This window comes from Pagrus pagrus, assembly GCF_965226575.1.
Source record: "Pagrus pagrus genome assembly, chromosome: 13".
Taxonomy (NCBI): domain Eukaryota; kingdom Metazoa; phylum Chordata; class Actinopteri; order Spariformes; family Sparidae; genus Pagrus; species Pagrus pagrus.
In genome coordinates, this window is record NC_140197.1 from 1090690 (window position 1) to 1108631 (window position 17942).

Sequence of the window (17942 nt, forward strand, 5' to 3'; positions counted from 1 at the left end):
ATCAGATTCCGCAAAGCAGGGCTATGCCCATAGAGCACATGGCAACAAAACCAGGTGAGGTACTAGCATTGATTGACAAGATTAGGGTTATTTGCTGTGTCTTGTCTAATCTTTCGGAATCTGTCGTCCCATTGGAGTAAGGAGGAGGGGAAGAGGGGGATCAATCAGTCCAGTCCCTGTTCCCTCACACATGTTGGTCTGGAGCACCTGCTTGGCTCACAGGAGGGGGGAAGGGGAGGAGTATAGTAGTAGTGTCCAGTACCTGATCCCTGCTGCTTGGCTCTGATGATGATGATGATGATGATGATAAGTAGGAGGACAGGGTGGAGTAGTAGTAGTACCTGAGCCCTGACACACATCAGTCTGTAAATATGTTTTCAAATGTAATATTTTTCTCTACTAGTCCAATTGTACTGGTGATATGTATTATATATAATGAAATGGATTCCAATTTATTATTGCACATCATTTTCTTGTAGTTATTATAACAATTGTTGAAAAATCTGATCTTGTAAATAAACCACCATGTATTCTGTCTTCTCAATGGCATTTAATCTTTTCAGTAAACATCTTCCAAATAGTGTTACTCAATATACAACTCGATGACAATTGGTGCTCTCACAAGATATGAACCTATTCTGATAAGTAATGTGAATATAATGACTAGTATGTCAAGGCAAATTATACAACAGCCAGAACTCACAAAGGCCACACTCAGGTTATAACAATATTCAAAATGTCATCTTGACTCATACAACAGTATTAATATAACGAGTGCCTGGACCTAAGTTCATATCCTTTCATCACATTACACATGTAAGTTTGTAACTCGCTGTCCCAGTATTTCTGGAAGTACACTGTCTCTAAAAAAACACTCAACTTTAGGAATCACATCATCCCAAAACTCAAGATCAGGCAAAATCCTTTCAACAAAAATGTCATTGCGGTTCCACACAACAAAGTCACAGTACTCAGCATCTACAATGTGAAGCTGTGCCTGAACTTGGAAGTAGTAGTCATGACTCCGGTCCAGCATGACATTATCCCCATCATTGATGAGGCAGAAGCCCTTTCCCCCAGCACACAAGCGCAGATTGGCCTCATCTTGGTGAGAGTGTGGGCACTAAAATCACAGTGAGAAAGACATGTGAACAATAGATTAGCAAAGATATTTTCTGCCTTTTTGCTCAGTTAATTGATTCTTATGGAAAGAGGTCAGGTCATAGGTAACACTAATAGTGCTACCTAGGGCTGGGCGATAAAACGATCTCGATTCGAGATCGCGATAAATTTTTGATCGATTTCGATAATCGGCTATGGTCATATTTCCTCGATATCACATGGCAGAAATAAGCACGACAGCAGCGTCCTGCCGTGGGCGTGTAGTGTTTGTTTGAGCTGCAGCAGCCGCAGCTAAAGGGAGGAAGGATAAAGTGAAAGTTGGAAAAGAGGGAGGAAATGAGTGGAAATGGAGCCGATGGCAACTGAAGCGATGGTGAACCTGTGAAGCGGTCAGTTCGTCTGTCTCGGGTCATCATGAAAAGAAGCCTGGCAGTGTGGAGTCAGAGAGAGTCAGAAAGTGGAGGAGAAAACTCAGACTGTGAAAACACTGAGCTGCTTGTGTCGTTCATTCTGCGCTAACGCGTCTCATATGTTTGCTCATCTACGGTGTGAAGAACATGCGCTAGGCCCCTGTAGATGCAGGGTTACAGTGTGTGTGTGTGTGTGTGTCTGTGTCAGCGCCGCGCACACACACGGAGCGTCGCGTCGGAGTGGTGAAGTGAAACACTAACCTGCAGATCACCTGAGTTGACGTGAACTCTGCTCCTATTTACGGAGTCAGGTCAATAAAACTGTCAAAGTAAAAAGATAAATATTTATCGACAACCTGTTCAAATAGACTACAGCCTCATGTACATGTTATGTGCATGTGATAGACACATTTTAGAGCTGATGTATGGTAGAAAAAAGACAACAACAAAAAAACAAAACAATGTAAATCAAAACAAACTGTGGATTGGTGAACTGTTCCACCCTTAATGAACATGAAAGTGAACTCATGTCATCCTCCAAAACTGAACACGTTCTCTGGTTTATATATGGTTTAATATCGAGAATTGAGCAATATGGAAAAATATATCATGATAAAGTTTATTGCCATATCGCCCAGCCCTACTTGAGACTCTACTTGGACTCGGGATTTAGGGACTTGACTACAACAGAGACTGTAATATTACCTTAATCTCGCAGATGCCAGTTCCGTGACAATCACAAGTGACAATCCCATCAGGGGAGGACCCCATGTATGGCCACTTGGGGTTCAGCCAGAGACCACTGTCCATGCTCCCGACCCATCAGCTTCTCATACACTCCTCTGGCTTGTGCCTCATGTTTGCATCCATAACTGTAAACAGTACACATACGAAACATGAAAAGGAATTATTATTTAGTATCGGATGTGTAGAGCCAGTTCAGTGATTTAAATGCCATTACCCTAACCCCTATACTTAGTCCTACTCCTGCATAACACTAGCCTTATAACCCTATAATTCTTAATGTGGACAGCCTCTTACCCCAAATCTTACCTCTGCCTTACCCTAATTCAAACCCTAACTACCTTGTAGCGGCTGTGGTGAACCTATATGCTTCTGGGTAGCATATGGCCTTGATCAAGCTCTTGGATGGTTGCTGGGGGTTGGTCTTAAGAACTTGTTTCAGCTTAGAGGCAGCTATGCGTCCAGCTCTTTGCCTAAACCAAATCCTGCTTGCACTCTGACTTTGAGTTGCCCTCTCTACAGCCTGTACCTGGGACAGGGTGAGCTCTTCTAGCTGGAAATCCTGGCATAGCTCTCCAACTTCTTGGGGGGGTAGTTGCAGAGTCTCTGGTGTTCTGTTCTCAAGAACAGTTTTAGGAAGCAGACTAGATTTGGGAATGAATTCTTTGTGGTAAGGCTCCCTAGCCATCACTGCTGCACTCCTTGGACAGTTTTTGCTTAAGGTCTCAAAAAACCTAGCATATGTTTCTGACCCTCTTTTCACTCTTGGGCATGGAAGTGATTTCCCAACCTTGTTTTCAGTTGTCCTGCCATCAATGGAACGGTCAAGCTTTTGTTTTTTTTCGATTTTGCCGAGGAGAAGTCAATCAGAGCTACTGGAGCAGCAGGAATCTGAAAATAAGTTAACACAAAGAAGATCATTAAATCCACATCCCTGTGGTCCATAACATATTTATATGCAGTATAAATCTGGCGTTTATCCGATGGCTGTGAGGAAAACAGGTAAGGCTGTCATCACAGGATTGAGATGCCAAACTGTGTTTATGTGGGTTTTTGCTGTCTTAGCTCCTCTTTGCTCAACAGGGAAATTGTGACTTACCACAATGTCACAAGCTACACAGATTTAGGCAGAATATAGAATAGAATAGAATAGAATAGAATAGAATAGAATAAAATAGAAATACTTTAATAATCCCAGAGGGAACATTAGGTATGGTGGAATATATATGAACATCCCCTCAAAGAAGATGAAATGTAGACAAAGACAAGCAATCTACTTGTCTTCTGTATATCGTGTCCTGATGAATTAACCAGAGCAAAGACATAACCAAAGGGGCACAATATAAACATTAATTTATTAACATCATAATTTAGCCTACTGTTACAGTGTCCCAAAAATAACATTCTCTGTCCCACATTTGGATTGCTGTGGACGTGTCACCCTACCTTTTTTACATGTGATGGCATCAGCCACTTGCACTGCTCTGTTGTGCAGGAAGCTGTATCTCGCATCTTTACCCCAGCTTCAATGGAAAAAAGAACTGCCCCTACATGAAAACACGATTCTGATAGTCTGTGAATAGAATACAATATGACATTTTTTTAAACCTCAAATGCAATTTACACCAGGGGCAACATGCAATCTATATCAGCACATTTTGATGATGTGCAATATAGCCTACTTATACTAATATGGAGTAGCACTTTACATTAATTAACACGTTTATCCCTTAAAGCTCTCTCCTTAGTATGCTAGCAGATCGTGTGTGTGTGTGTGTGATCTCGTGGTAAACATCCTCGCCTACATAAATTACTTACCCTGCCATGCAATTGCAATGAGCTGCAATGACTTCTCCATCCTCCTTCGCAATAATCCAGGTCTTCAGAGGTGTTTTGCTTGATCTCTGAGAGTGGTTTACCTTGAAACATAAACGACTGTCAGGCTAATGTCGTCGTTAAGATGTGTTGCGTGTTTGTTGACATTATAGCCGCTACTGCTAGCTGCTAGCATCTTAACACATAAAACAATATAAGAACAAACACTCACCCTGGCGAAGACCAAACGGTAATCGTCGTGGAGCCGTTTGGTACCGAGGTTGTGGACCCACCCGCTGACAAAAAAAGTTATACGGTTTCCTCCATAGACGTATTCTCCATGTTTACTTCCTGCCCTCCATCTGAAATTGCGCCGCCTTCGCGCGTCATCTTAATCATGTGACTGAAACCCAGCTATTGCAGAGGTGTCCCTAATCAACTGGTGTGTATTCTGAAAAATGTCCCCAATTTTCATCTAAGTAAACACACAAGCTGTGTCCCAATTCAGGGGCTGCAGCCTTCGGAGGACCCAGCCTACGCGGTCTACGGAGGCAACGGCTTCGGAGGCTCCTCCGAAGACTGGGTCGACCGTCGGTAAATGGGACGGTCTCTTTAACGTTCATACATAGCTAGCGTAGTCCGTGGTAATTAATATACCCGTTAATAAACGATACAGTTAAATGACAAGCCATATTAAGAATAGATTGACATGGCTTTTATTTTAGTTTAAATGCTTGGCTTATAAAGTAATTGATTTGAATAGTAAAATGTGTACGAACCCTGTAAATAACCCTGACTTAAATCAATATTAAATGTTGTGTCTTTAAACATCAAAACCATATTGAGAAGCCAAAGTGGAAAGATGGACAGATAAAGCATTATTGGTCTAAGCTTTAACATTAATTAGAATTGTCGTATTGTCTGAAATTCAATAGCTATTGTTTAATCATTTATGTCCTCCTGTTCTTACCCTCCTTTCTCCATCCAGACAAGGCCACTGTACTGCCGGATCAATCTCAATGTTCCTATTTTTCAACTGTTCTTTGATGATCATGAAACCACAAAAGACTTCAGGCTGAGCAGAGAGTCCCTGGCGGTGCTGCTGGACCTTCTCCACCAGGATAGACGACACGGATGGGGTGCCACAATAGAGACCTTGGTCTTTCTCTTCTGGCTGGCGAGTGGGACATCGTACAGGGTGGTCTCAAGGGTGTTTGGGATGCCTCGCTCCACTGTTCACCGCATCGTCCATCGAGTTACTGAGTAGGTGGTGGCCATTCGCCACAGGGTCATCCAACTCCCCAAGACCGCAGACGACCTGGCGACAGTAACTCAGGGGTTTGCAGGGCTGGCAAGACACAGAGCTTTTCGAAAAGCTGCTGGAGCAATCGACGGCTGCCATGTCAGGATCAAGCCAACAAGCGGTCCTGATGGTTAGTGCTATAGAAACAGGAAACTGTTTCCCTCCATCATCCTGCAAGCAGTTTGTGACCATCAGGGCCGCTTCATCGACACATATGTGGGCTGGCCGGGGTCGGTGCACGACTCCAGGGTCCTCCGGCACAGCCCACTGTACAGGCGTGGCATCTACCCTCCTCCAGGGTACTTCATCTTGGCAGATGGTGGATACCCATGCCTCCAACATCCACTCCCCCTCATCACTCCCTACAAACAACCAGTGCAAGGTGTGGGAGCCCAGCGCTTCAACGCCCATCACTCCAGGGCACGCTCCATCATAGAGCGTGCCCTTGGGATGATGAAGACGAGGTTCAGAGCCATCTTCCTCCAAGCGCTGGAGGTGCACCACACCTTTTGTGCCTCACGTATGTTATTACACAACAGAACAGAATTATTGTTAGATGGTGAATAACAGTAAATGAATTAATTAAAATAAAATTACAATTACATTAACTTAATTTTTGTTTTCTCTTGTTTTCTACAGGTCATAACAGCATGTGCCGTCCTGCACAACATTTGCCTGGGTGCTGGTGACATCACGGCCCCAGAGGATGAAGTGCAGGACGACATGCCGGAGGATGAGGGGGAGAACGAGTTGGAGGCAGCCAGTGGTGCACCGTGGCGGGACCAGCTGTCTGCCGAGGTGTCTGCCCTGGAGGAGGGTGTACTCGACCATGACTACCTTCAGAGGGCAAGTTAAATAATTTTAAAGCTATTCGTATTTAAAGTGTTTTGTAAACAGTTTTGTTTGTTGAAGTAGTTTGTGGTGGGATTTAAAATGTTGTGCGTTAGTATTAGTATTAGTATTTTATTCTTGCCTCTCTTTTAAACATTTTAGTGACATGGCAGCCGTCGATTGCATCAGCCCTGCAAACCCCGATGATGGACGATGTGGTGGACAGTGGAGACATGCATCCCACACCCCCCACCTCCCAGATGATGTCCCACTCACAGCCAGAAGAATCCAGGGTCCTTATTGTGTCATCCCATCTTGTCCAGCAGCACCACCAGGGACTCCTGCTCAGCCAATACTGTATATATGTTCTCTGTAAATAGTTATTTCTGCTGATCATTTGTAAATAGTTCTACATGTTAAGAATACCCACTTGTAAATAGTTATTGTAACTTTGTAAATATTTGTTAATCACACAAAAAATAAATTATTTTCTTGTTACTGAAAAGCAGTTCAAAAGTTTACTTTAGTTGTAAAATAAGAAATGGAACAGATAATGTTACAAGGTTATAAGATTTTAATTAAACTATATACAATATTTGGAACAGAAAATAAATACAATACAATATTTTTAATTAACAATTTAAATTACAAATAACACAGAACTTTATCAAACAGAAAAAAAAAAATCAACGCCTCTCCACCATTCTCTCTAATAAACTAAAAAGTCTCTCCATCCTCTCTCTGCTCTCTCTTTCTCTCCTTTCCTCACTCTCCCTCTGTAATCTCATGTCCTCTCTGATCAACTCCAGCAATTCATCTCTCTTCCTCTTTCTTCTTCCTGCGTTCTGTGGCCCTGGCTGCCTCTCCTCATCCTCACCCTCCTCATCCTCATCCTCATCCTCCTGCTGCTGCTGCCTACCCACTGCAGCACCTGGCCCTGGTGTGTCCTCAGGGATGGAGGCAATTAGGACAGGCGGTGAAATGGATGGCCTCTGTCCTAATATCTCATCCATGAGGACAAACCAGGGCCAGGTAGCAGCAGTGGGCCTCCCGCTGACTCCCTGCCCTGTCCCTGGATCTTTGCATTCCTAAAGGCCCTTTCACACGCCGACGTATTTTTCGTGCGAATAATTCGCGCGTCAATATTTTTTTCCGCACCCCGGTTTTCATCACGAGTCCTTTCACACCGACCGCGAATGTGTCGCGGCGAAAATGTCGATTTTTCTGAGCTTTTGCCCGGCGACTAAACGCATCAACCAATCATGTAGCGTGAAAAGGAGGTACGTCACAACCCCGACGTCACAACACTGTGAGAACAATGGCGGACCTACTAATTACCTGCGTCTCTCATCACCCTGTCTTATTTGATAAGGGACACAAAAGTTACAAGGACAATGCATTAAAGGATAATGTGTGGCAAAGCATCGCCGAACATCTTGGCTATCAAGACAGTGAGTTGTTGTTAGATGTAGTAGAGTTGGTAACAGGACGGCAGCGGCACAACAATGCCGGTTTTGCTAACATAAACAAACCGGTGTATACGTGAGGGATAATCAAGGAGTAGGTTATCGACGGGAGGTAAAGAAACACACAATGATAATTTTAATGTCGTACCTTTTTTATGATTTTAGTTGAGGATGCAAAGAGACTGTGGAAAAACCTGAGGGACACGCATGTGAGGAAGAAGAGAGAGGAAAAAGAGACGAGGAGTGGGCAGGCAGGGAAAGCAAAGAAGAAGTGGAAATACATGGATGTAATGTCTTTCCTGGACACATCCACAGCTTTCAGAAGGTAACATTAGCAATGGTATTTAGTTTACCTGTAGTTAATAGTCAAGCAGGGTGTCTACAGGTAGTTTTTTCAAATAGTCTTTCTCCTATGGTCTGTTAATTAGTACACATTATTTTTTCATTTGTATCATGTGGGTAAATGATGCACTGTACATCATTTGTACATTAAAATTGAGTTGTGTAATTTGGAACTGACTGTGCACTAAAGTAGTAGAGAGCAGAGAGTAGTATGCCCTCTGTCCAAAGCTGTTCTCAACTTGTGTGATAACTAGATTCAACAAATATGCAATGTAGTTTACACTGTTTTGTTTGGTATTATAAGACACTGTCCACCTCGGTAGGCTACATACACACACTTTATAACTATTGAATTGATTATATTCTTCACCGCTTTTGCACAATGCATATTTCAGCCTGATATGCCTCAACATATCAGATAATTAAGCTAAAACACAGCAATGAAAAATAAGTTTTGATTTACTTTCTATATCAATTGCCGATTTCAAGACATAAGTGAATTTACCTTTTTGTTTACTTGTCTGTTTTGTACACACAAAAAAATAAAAACATGTTTATTCATTTATGTAGTTATCACACAAGTTAATACATAATACAGGTTTGGATGGAGGGTACACAGTCCTCCTTTGGACTTCATTCAGCTGACACAGGACAGGAAGACACTTATCATATATTTGGACAGGGTGCACAGCAATCTGGACCTCCCACAGCAGGATGAGGAGATGGAGGAGACAGGGCAAGAGTCAGAGGAGAGTGAGGGAGAGGCTGCTACTGCTGCTTCTGCTGCAAGGGCACCTAAAAGGAGGAGCAAGGATTTGCTGGAAGAATATCTGGAGAGAAAAGAAGAAAGGGAGCAGCAGCCTGCTAAAGAGCGTGAGGAAAGAGATGACATTCATCATTTTCTCATGAATCTTGCTCCGGCCATGAGAAGGCTGTCTCTGTCAAAGCAGTCATGGGTGAAAATGAAAATGCAAGAGCTTGTCTTTCAAGCAGAATTTGGATATTCAGAGCCAGAACACTCACAATTCACACAGCTGTGATTGATCACATTACCGTTGTTCCTGATAGTTGTGCATCAAAAATAAAGTGTTCCTTTCATCTGGTGAAGTAACCTTTTCTCCCTGTATATCTTTCCTTGTCAACACCTGTAAATCCTAGATATGATACTTAATAAGAACGTTATTTTAACAAGACATTGTGTAAATATTAGCCCTGCGATAGACTGGTGACCTGTCCAGGGTGTACCCCGCCTCTCGCCCGAAGTCAGCTGAGATAGGGTCCAGCTTACCCATGACCCTAGTGCAGGATAAGCGGTATAGAAAATGAATGAATGAATGAATGAATGAATGAATTGTGTCAATAAATAATTATTTATTTGAAGCAGTAAGTATTAAGTTAACAGAGAATTCATAACACTGAAGTTTAAAATTAACAAGAACAGTTGCACATGTAAATCATTACAAATTATGAATATTTACAACCTAAACAGTAGATTAAATAATATTTACAAGCAGGGTTCAAAATTAGCGGTCGCCAGTCGCCAGTGGCGACTAACTTTGAACCTTTGGCTAGTAAAGGAAGCCGGCTAACCGGCCACTCTGGCGAGTGAAAAAAAAATAGGGTCCGTCTATGGTCCAACTACTTTGATGTTCCTCCCGCCCCGGCTGTGACGCTTGGGTTGTGCGCCGATGTCGTACAGATCCTCAAGCTCACAACATGCTGTAAAGCAAGGATTTGCTTTGGGGGGTGTCTCGGCTCGGGTCAGCAAAATTAACTGGCTGACAGTGACAATCACGTGAAACTGAGGCGAACTCATTCATGCTTGCCTCTGATTATACTGATAACAGTCTACCTATTAGCTTCCAATGTAGACGTGCGACATGCGCGCTCACAACCCAAAGCGGCGCATAGCCGCGTGCATTCCGTGCGACGGCGTTTTTCCCCCCCGTGCATGTCCGTGGAGCTGTGCGCCGCGGACGTGCACGGTTCCCTACGTAGCTCTGCCCCGTTCAAAGGTGAAGGAAGCCCTAAGTGGAGAGACGTTGCCTCCGCGATGTAGAATGTGTTTTATAGAAGAGAAACACACATTTCAGGACCGCTGACTTGTATCATCAGAACAGACACATGTAAACACAGAAAGCTGAAAATCACTGGACATGTCTGTTGGGATTATACAAATCAACAGTGTAAAGTAGAGCTGTCAAGATGTATGCAGTAGTTAATTATTGCATATCCTACTGTACCTCACTGTACTATCACTCCTATTGTTTCTGATGTACAGGTACATTAGAATGTCATGGGAGAGTTTATTAAGGCCTATGTCACTAATTCAATTCAAAAAGTGAAACTAATACATTATATATGTGTCCATTACACACAGAATGAAACAGCCCATGTCTTTATTTATTCAGTTTATTTTAATAGTAATAATTATGGCTAACATTCAATGAAGACCTAAAATTCAGCATCCCCAAACATTTTTATATTTGGCCTTCTGAAAATTATGTCCATCTATATGCACTCATACTATAATGTAATTATTAGTTTATCTGATGAAGAGGGTCAAGTCCTCTAGACTGAATTTCTGTGTATCTGTTTTAATGGTTTTAGATTAAGTGAAGTAAAGTTGATTAGTTGATTTATCTGCTTTAACAATGCAAGTTAATACATTAAATGTTAATAGTTTTCAGCAAAGAAAGTATGTTTTATAAATAAACCTTTAAGGAAAAAAAGGCAAATTTGACTCATTCCCTTATTCCACACAATAATATGCTAATATTGCTATGATATGTGTTAAAAATGCTTATGAGTGTATTATAACAGTTAAACACGTTGAAAAATATACAAAACAGCTATACATAATTTTTGGCCAGTAAAAAATCTTTCTGGCCAGTAGATTTTTAAAGCTCACTAGCCAGTTGGCCAGTGAGCAAAAAAGTTAAGTTTGAACCCTGTTTACAAGGGTATTCTAGCAACCAGAAAATTCAGCTGAGTGGAAAAGTCAAGGGAGTCCACGGTGCACATGGTCATACTGCCACGGGACTTGGCCAGCAGGTGAGGTGAAATACTGGCGGAATGTATCCCGCACCCTCAGTGCTTCAGCTGATGCTCTGTTGCCTCGGAGACTCCTGATGGCACCAAGGCCACTGCCATCCACAGCATCTGAACCGTCATCAACATCAGCGCTCTGGGTTCCATCAGCACCACGGAGGTAGTTTGTGAGGATGCAGGTGGCTTTGATGATGCTGTCTGCAGTGTCAGGAGAGACTTGCAGCCGGCGTTGATACACTCTCCAACACTGGCTGAGAATGTAATGTAATTTTTGAATATAATATAATGCTGTGTCTCTCGTAATGTTTTCCACGGAGCTCTGCCCCGTTTGAAAGGAGAAGGAAGCCGGTGTCAAAAAAAAAAAAAAAAACCCCAGGGAAAACCCTGATAATAATATACAATACAATATAATATGGCATACACACTATAGTATTTTAGCTATAGCTTTGTACCTTACCTCAGACACACTGCCAGACGCTGCTCGGGATCGACAGGGTCCCGGTAATTAGTGGTCTGCTTCCTCAGGTGCGGCGCTAGGAGCCCCAGAAGCGTCTCAAATTGTCCCACGGACATCCGAAAATATGTCCGGAACCGGCCATGATACAGCTTGAGCTCTTGGACAAGGCAATGGAACTCCCCATCTCTTTCCCTGGCTTGTAGGAGTGGATGGACCCCAAAAATTTTTTTGTAGGTGAGGAGGCGGAGGACAAGCTCATCGTCACTTGATGATGTTGCTGAATCCATCATCTTCTGAATGAACTCGCGCAGCGCGAAACTTTGGTTTATAATTGTCGCATCTGTCGCTTATTCGCGTCGCCGCCGGTGTGAATGGTTTTGATGCGAAATATTCGGCGGCGAATATTTCGCAATTTCGTGTCGTTTATTTGTTACGTCTGCGGTGTGAAAGGACCTTAAGGCAGAGGAAATCAATCACATAAACAACAGCAATTGTCTGTAAAGTGTTTATTTAAAAAAGTCTTGAAAAAAAGGAGTGCTTCATGGACTCAAAAAAAAAACCTGTTTGAGGTGCTCTTTGGAATGGGATTCATGTAGAGATAAAGAAACAAAGAAAATGAATGTCTGACTTCCTGATGAAGGCTTGATGCCAAAACATGTTGAAGGACTGTGTTCTTAAGGTTTATATGACCATGCCATGAGGTGCCTTGGAGGTTTTTTCTACTTTTCTTTATCAAATTATTTATTAACTTGGGTAAAACAAATGTAGTTTTCATATCATTATCCAAACCTGCACATACTTTATATATTTTTTTTAAATTGTCCCACTTCTTTTTGGCCTGTTCGGGCTCCACTTTTCCCTCCAGGCCCATTTTTTGAAGGATTGTTCTAAACAAGAGAGAAGCATTGACAAAAGGTAAACACACAAGATCGCATAACAAATATGTAAAGATTCATCAGTGACATCAGGACAGACATAATATTTGTAATAATAATATTCCCACCCCCATCCAAAAACAACATTCATTTAATGTGATCCAAAGATTATATATTTGTACTTTGATCTTTGTACAGGATTTGGGTTAATTTATGTAACTTTTACATACAAATATGTATAGAGAACAAATGGGCTATTTATTTATGCCTTAACAGTTACCTCCATCCAAGTGTGGCTGTGTTTTTGGCCCCTGTGAACAAATGGTCGTTCTGGCCCCGGAGTTTAATAAACTCCTCCGTCTGCTCCTTGCTCCCTACAACAAAACGACATGTAAAGCACCTGTCCTGTACTGTCAACAGACAAAACGATTGTACGATATAATAACGATATTAACAGCAATATTGCTCCTAAGGTAAGCTATGTACTCAATCCAAACGTTTACAGTTTTACAGCCTAGAAATACAGCGGGTCTAACAACCCATCGTTAACGTTATATGTTCAGCTGCATTCAGCTTTGGGCGCAGGAGAGGAGAAGAGCCTACACTACTTACAACGAGAACAAATTAACCTGATGTGAGGTATACACAGCCTACAACATATCCACAGTTACAATAAGATATAAGTTACCATCCGAGCTTGTAACATTTGAAAATGAAGGGTTTTAGGCTTTAACGTTACTTTTAAAGGCTAACGTTAACGGAGCTCCTCGTATCAACAGGTTGGCCTTAAGCTACATCACGTAGCTGGCCCTTCATTCCGGTGGTTACGTATATTAGCATTATTAACTTCACGTATTTTAACAGTCAAATATATTTTAAGGCCCCTTGAACTTTTGGCGTTAAGCAAAAAGCCGTTACTTACATTTAAATGTGTACTCGGCACTGCTGCCGGTGCCGGTGCTGCTGCCGCTGCCGTTGTTCGCCGCCATTGTTATTGAACAGCGGCGCGCAAAGCATCTTGGGATATGGGAGGCCGCGAAGGATAGTAGCGGTGCATCCTCCGAATACAGGGAAAAGGAGGACGCATTTGTTGGCTGCATTTGGAGGAGCCTTCGAATTTGGACGAATTGGGACAGTCTTCACGCAGCGCTGTGACGTAACTGGCCTTCAAATGCAGCCTCCGAAGGCTGCAGCCCCTGAACTGGGACACAGCTACAGACTGACAGGCGACAGACACACTCCTTATGGGGATTTTTTCAAATTTCATTCTGCTACTACTTCAGCATACGTTCAGCTATAGAAACCGTTCAACTATCAAAATGTTCAGCTTTTTAAGCTCTTTCAGCCTTGTACTTCTCAACTTTTTAGCTTTTCAACTTTTTCAAATATTCAGCTTTTTCAAAAAAAAATTTAACATGGAAACAAATGGGAAAATCCTCAAATCCTCCTCAAAACTCATCCACTTTCAACCTCTTCTGCTCCCTCATACTTTGAGCTAGAGACACCATTCCAACGTTAAACTATCCACAAGACCTTGAACTATTGAACTTGTTTTTCAGTTTTTGAAAATCTTTTACGGTTTTGAAATTATCACAGTTTTAGTTTGAAGGATTTTTAGCTCCTCTTCTGGGTTTATAATGGGTGTGTATTGCGTGAGCTAGAGTGGGTGACATCATCACTAGAGTGGAGAGCAGCTGCAAAAACTTTAGAAAAAACTCTCTTCAGCTTGATTTGGGTCCCACAGCTTTTACTTCACATAGACAATATATACATAGAAATGTAGGAAATCTTGTTGGCTTTCAGATGATGGTCTTATCTCAGATGTAGGACTTAAACTTTTGGCTGTAGAAGCCCTCGAGCGACAAGCACTCCAGCAACTCCCCCACAAGCCGCAGTGTTAACTTTGAGCCTAAATCTCTGGAGTGGAGCAGACGGTACCGGTTTTGTCTCTCGCTCTTGTGCCCTCATTTTTCACTCTACTGAAATAAAAAATACATCACATGGTTCAGCAATGTCTCCTGTTACTCACTGTATACATATTTTGGCCATAACCATTGCACTTTTTTCTAAACCTGCAGGTGTTTGGGAGGTGTTTTCCCATTCATTCTTATGGGGACATTTTCAACTTTGGTTCTGCTACTGCTCCAGCATATGTGCAGCTACAGAAACTGTTTGGCTGTCAAACTGTTCAGCTTTTTAAGCTCTTTCAGCCTATTACTTTCAGCTTTTCAACCTCTTCAGCTTTTCAACCTTTTCAGCTTTCTGCCTTTTCAACTTTTTGACATATTCAGCTTCCTGCTCAGCTAGAGAAAGTGTTCAGCATTTTTATCCCATTCAGTCTATTACTTTTCAGCTTTTGAAAAAATCAGCTCTTCCTGCCAAATCCTGACCATTCATTCTCATGGGGAAATTTTAAAATTTCCTTCTGCTACTGCTTCAGCATACCTTCAGCTAGTAGTTCTTCTACTATTACTACTTCAACTGCTACTTGTACTACTACTACTACTACTACTACTACTTCAACTACTACTTGTACTAATACCACCACAACTAATACTGCTACTTGTAGTACTACTACTACTACTTGTCTTACAACTACTTCTACTATTACTACTACTTCTACTACCACAACCACTAGAAGTTGGCTCTGTGTGTGTGTGTGTGTGTGTGTGTAAGACATGGATATGGACCACATAATGAAGTGATGAATACTGTAATGCCCTGCTCTCTGGTCTTCCCAAAAAGAGTATTTTAAATCTCCAATTATTACAAAACTCAGCCGCACGCGTGCTGACGAGGACCAGAGGGCGGGAGCACATTACACCGGTTTTAGAGTTGCTGCATTGGCTGCCCGTCCGCGGGAACAGCCTGACATTCCGAAACCCCTCCATCCCGACACACCCCACTCCGACACGCCGCTGTTCTGAATCCGACTTTCAACTTCCAATTACTTCCCAATATGGTTAGGGTCAGGGGTACTACAATAGCCTTTTCGGAATAGCGGGGCCTTTAGAAAAAATGGGAAACCACACCATTACGATGAATGGAAGTCTATTTTCGGAACAGCGGGGTTTCGGAAAGGCGGGGTGTAACCCCCGTCCGCTTCAGGATCGATTTTAAGGTTCTTTTACTGGTTTTTAAATGTCTTAACGGCCTTGCGCCCTCTTACTTATCTGACCTGCTTTTACCATATCAACCCTCGCGGACCCTGAGGTCCGGCCTTTTATCCATAACAAAACCAAGAACAAAAACCCACGGTGAGGCGGCATTTAGCCACTATGGCCCCCACCTGTGGAACAGCCTGCCGGAGAACCTCAGGTCTGCAGAGACTGTTGATATTTTTAAGGGAAGGTTAAAGACACCTTTTTAATCAGGCTTTTAACTAATATTTTTAATTCTTCTTACGTTCTTATGTGGTTTCATCTTATTTTACGTTTTTTCTTCTATCTTGTTTTTTAAGACGATATTAATCTTAAATAATTTTATTTATTTGATTTATCCTTCTGTACTATTTCATTTATTATCTTACATATTTTAATCTTTTTAACTGTTCACTCTTTTTATTCATCTCTTGTCAGGGTTTTTATCCTATCTTGTGTTTTCAGTTTTTAGGTTTAACTCCAGTGTTTTTCTCCACACTGGGAGCTGTATCTGGGCTGCTGCTGGGGGTGCTGTCCTTGGGTCCCTTCGGCCCGGCCGACTGTTGTCTGTCGGGGTCGGGGGGCCTGGGCACTGGTGCCCCCTGTGGCACAGCCTGCGACTCCTCCCAGTGTGGACGGCCCCAAAGGTGGCGCTTCCTCAATCCTCAGTGCCATGCCATGTCCCTAATGTCAGTATTGAGTGTGCAGGTGTGTGTGTGTGTGTGTTTGTGTTTGTATGTATGTATGTGTGTGTGTGTGTGTGTGTGTGTGTGTGTGTATGGAGGGTGGTATGGAGGGTGGTATGGAGGGTGGGAGGGAGGGCCTTTCTTTGAAATTGTTTTGTCTTTTATGTGTAAAGCACTTTGTGTTGCACAGTCGTGTATGAAAAGTGCTATATAAATAAAGTTTGATTGATTGATTGATTGAATGTCACTAGTAACGGCAATATCCCAGACTCCTTTACAAATCGAGTGATTTTAAGAGTTGTTGCATCATGAGGAGAAGCTTAATCAACTTTTTGGAACACCTATGACACATTTTAACTCATTGGTGCCTTCTTTTAAATTCGGCATTAAGTACAATACATTAAGATGTGTGTTTCATTGTGAAAAGTGTCAGTTTCTTCGCGACATCGCTGTAAAAGCCTATTACTTCTTCGCCATTCTCCCTTACAAAAACACCCAATTTTGAAACATGTTGCGTTAGGAGAAACTGTATAAACTTTGTGAAACGCAGTGTACAACGTATTCTTAACTATTTGGGCACAGTTGTTCATTCAGCAAACGTTATCCACGAAGAAATGTTTTCTTTGTGTAAGAAACGTATCAGTTTGTTCCAATGACGTCAACCTAACCGGGAGGCGACCCCCTTTCCGAAGGACCACCATTCCGAAAATTTCGGAAGGTCCGTCATTCCGAACTTTCAAGGGTCCGCAGCCGGTGTGTGTGGGCTAATATACAAGACAAAAAAAATAACAGGATAGGCCCCGTTGGGGATTTGATCCTTGGCCAACCACACCGGAGGTCACTGCTCTAACCACTGTGCTACCAGGTTCAGAATGGCGGCCTTTTTTCAAAAACAATTAAGAGCCGGCATTCCGAAGGTGAAGGAAGATGTCTAATTTGCTGAATATTCTTGCTTGCCCTCCGTCTCGATAGTATAGTGGAGCGAGTAGATGCCCTTCAGTCTGGGGTCTGGGGTACAATTTCCGGTTGAGAAATGAGTCTTTTTCTGTCATAAAATGCTGTATATAGTCCTGATTAAATCTATCTTTCTTTTGCATCATTGTATTTTTGTGTGTGAAAAGTATGATTATCCATGAAGGCCTACGTTCTCCTGTTTACATTACACATTCAATATAAAAACGATTGTAGACGGTCCGTTATGTTTTTAATTCAGTTATCATGTTCTTTTTTACAGCTCACCATAATATAATAATATACAATCAGTCATCTGGGGGTTAGGGTTAGGGTCTGCGGCCGGTGTGTGTGTGTGTGGGCTAATATACAAGACAAAAAGAGTATAAAGATACTCCCCGACAGGGATCCGATCCCTGGTCACCTGCTCTGTCCACTGTACTCCCGCAGCAACTGGTAGAAGAATCATATCCAGCATACTTAACTACTAACCTTTCGAATTCAAGTGTGTGCGTTGGTGTGGAACTCCAACCCAAACAAACAGAAGGGAGAAGCTGTGTGACCTTAATACCAACCAAACAGCCCTTATGCACAACTCCACTACTTCCTGAACTTGAGCCGGCTCCTTTATTTCCTGTCTTACATTATTGGATGAATTGATTAATCCTGGTGTGTGACCATTGTGACTACTGAAGTCAGACACACCTGGATTAATCAATTCGTCCAATAATGTAAGACAGGAAATAAAG

At 42.3% G+C, this 17942-nt stretch overlaps 2 long non-coding RNA genes across 3 annotated transcripts; both read right to left on the reverse strand.

Moving 5' to 3' along the window:
- Nucleotides 1–542: 542 nt before the first annotated feature.
- On the reverse strand, nucleotides 543–4667 carry LOC311267637. Of its 2 annotated transcripts, XR_014623852.1 has the most exons (6): nucleotides 4324–4667; nucleotides 4095–4195; nucleotides 3723–3849; nucleotides 3067–3167; nucleotides 2238–2404; nucleotides 543–1123 (listed from the first exon to the last, which is right to left on the reverse strand). It is a non-coding gene; the product is annotated as an uncharacterized lncRNA (long non-coding RNA). The 2 variants fall into 2 exon arrangements; XR_014623851.1 differs by lacking the exon at nucleotides 3723–3849.
- A 7463-nt stretch (nucleotides 4668–12130) lies between these two features.
- On the reverse strand, nucleotides 12131–13391 carry LOC311268202. The gene is made up of 3 exons (XR_014623948.1): nucleotides 13339–13391; nucleotides 12697–12790; nucleotides 12131–12428 (listed from the first exon to the last, which is right to left on the reverse strand). It is a non-coding gene; the product is annotated as an uncharacterized lncRNA (long non-coding RNA).
- Nucleotides 13392–17942: the final 4551 nt, after the last annotated feature.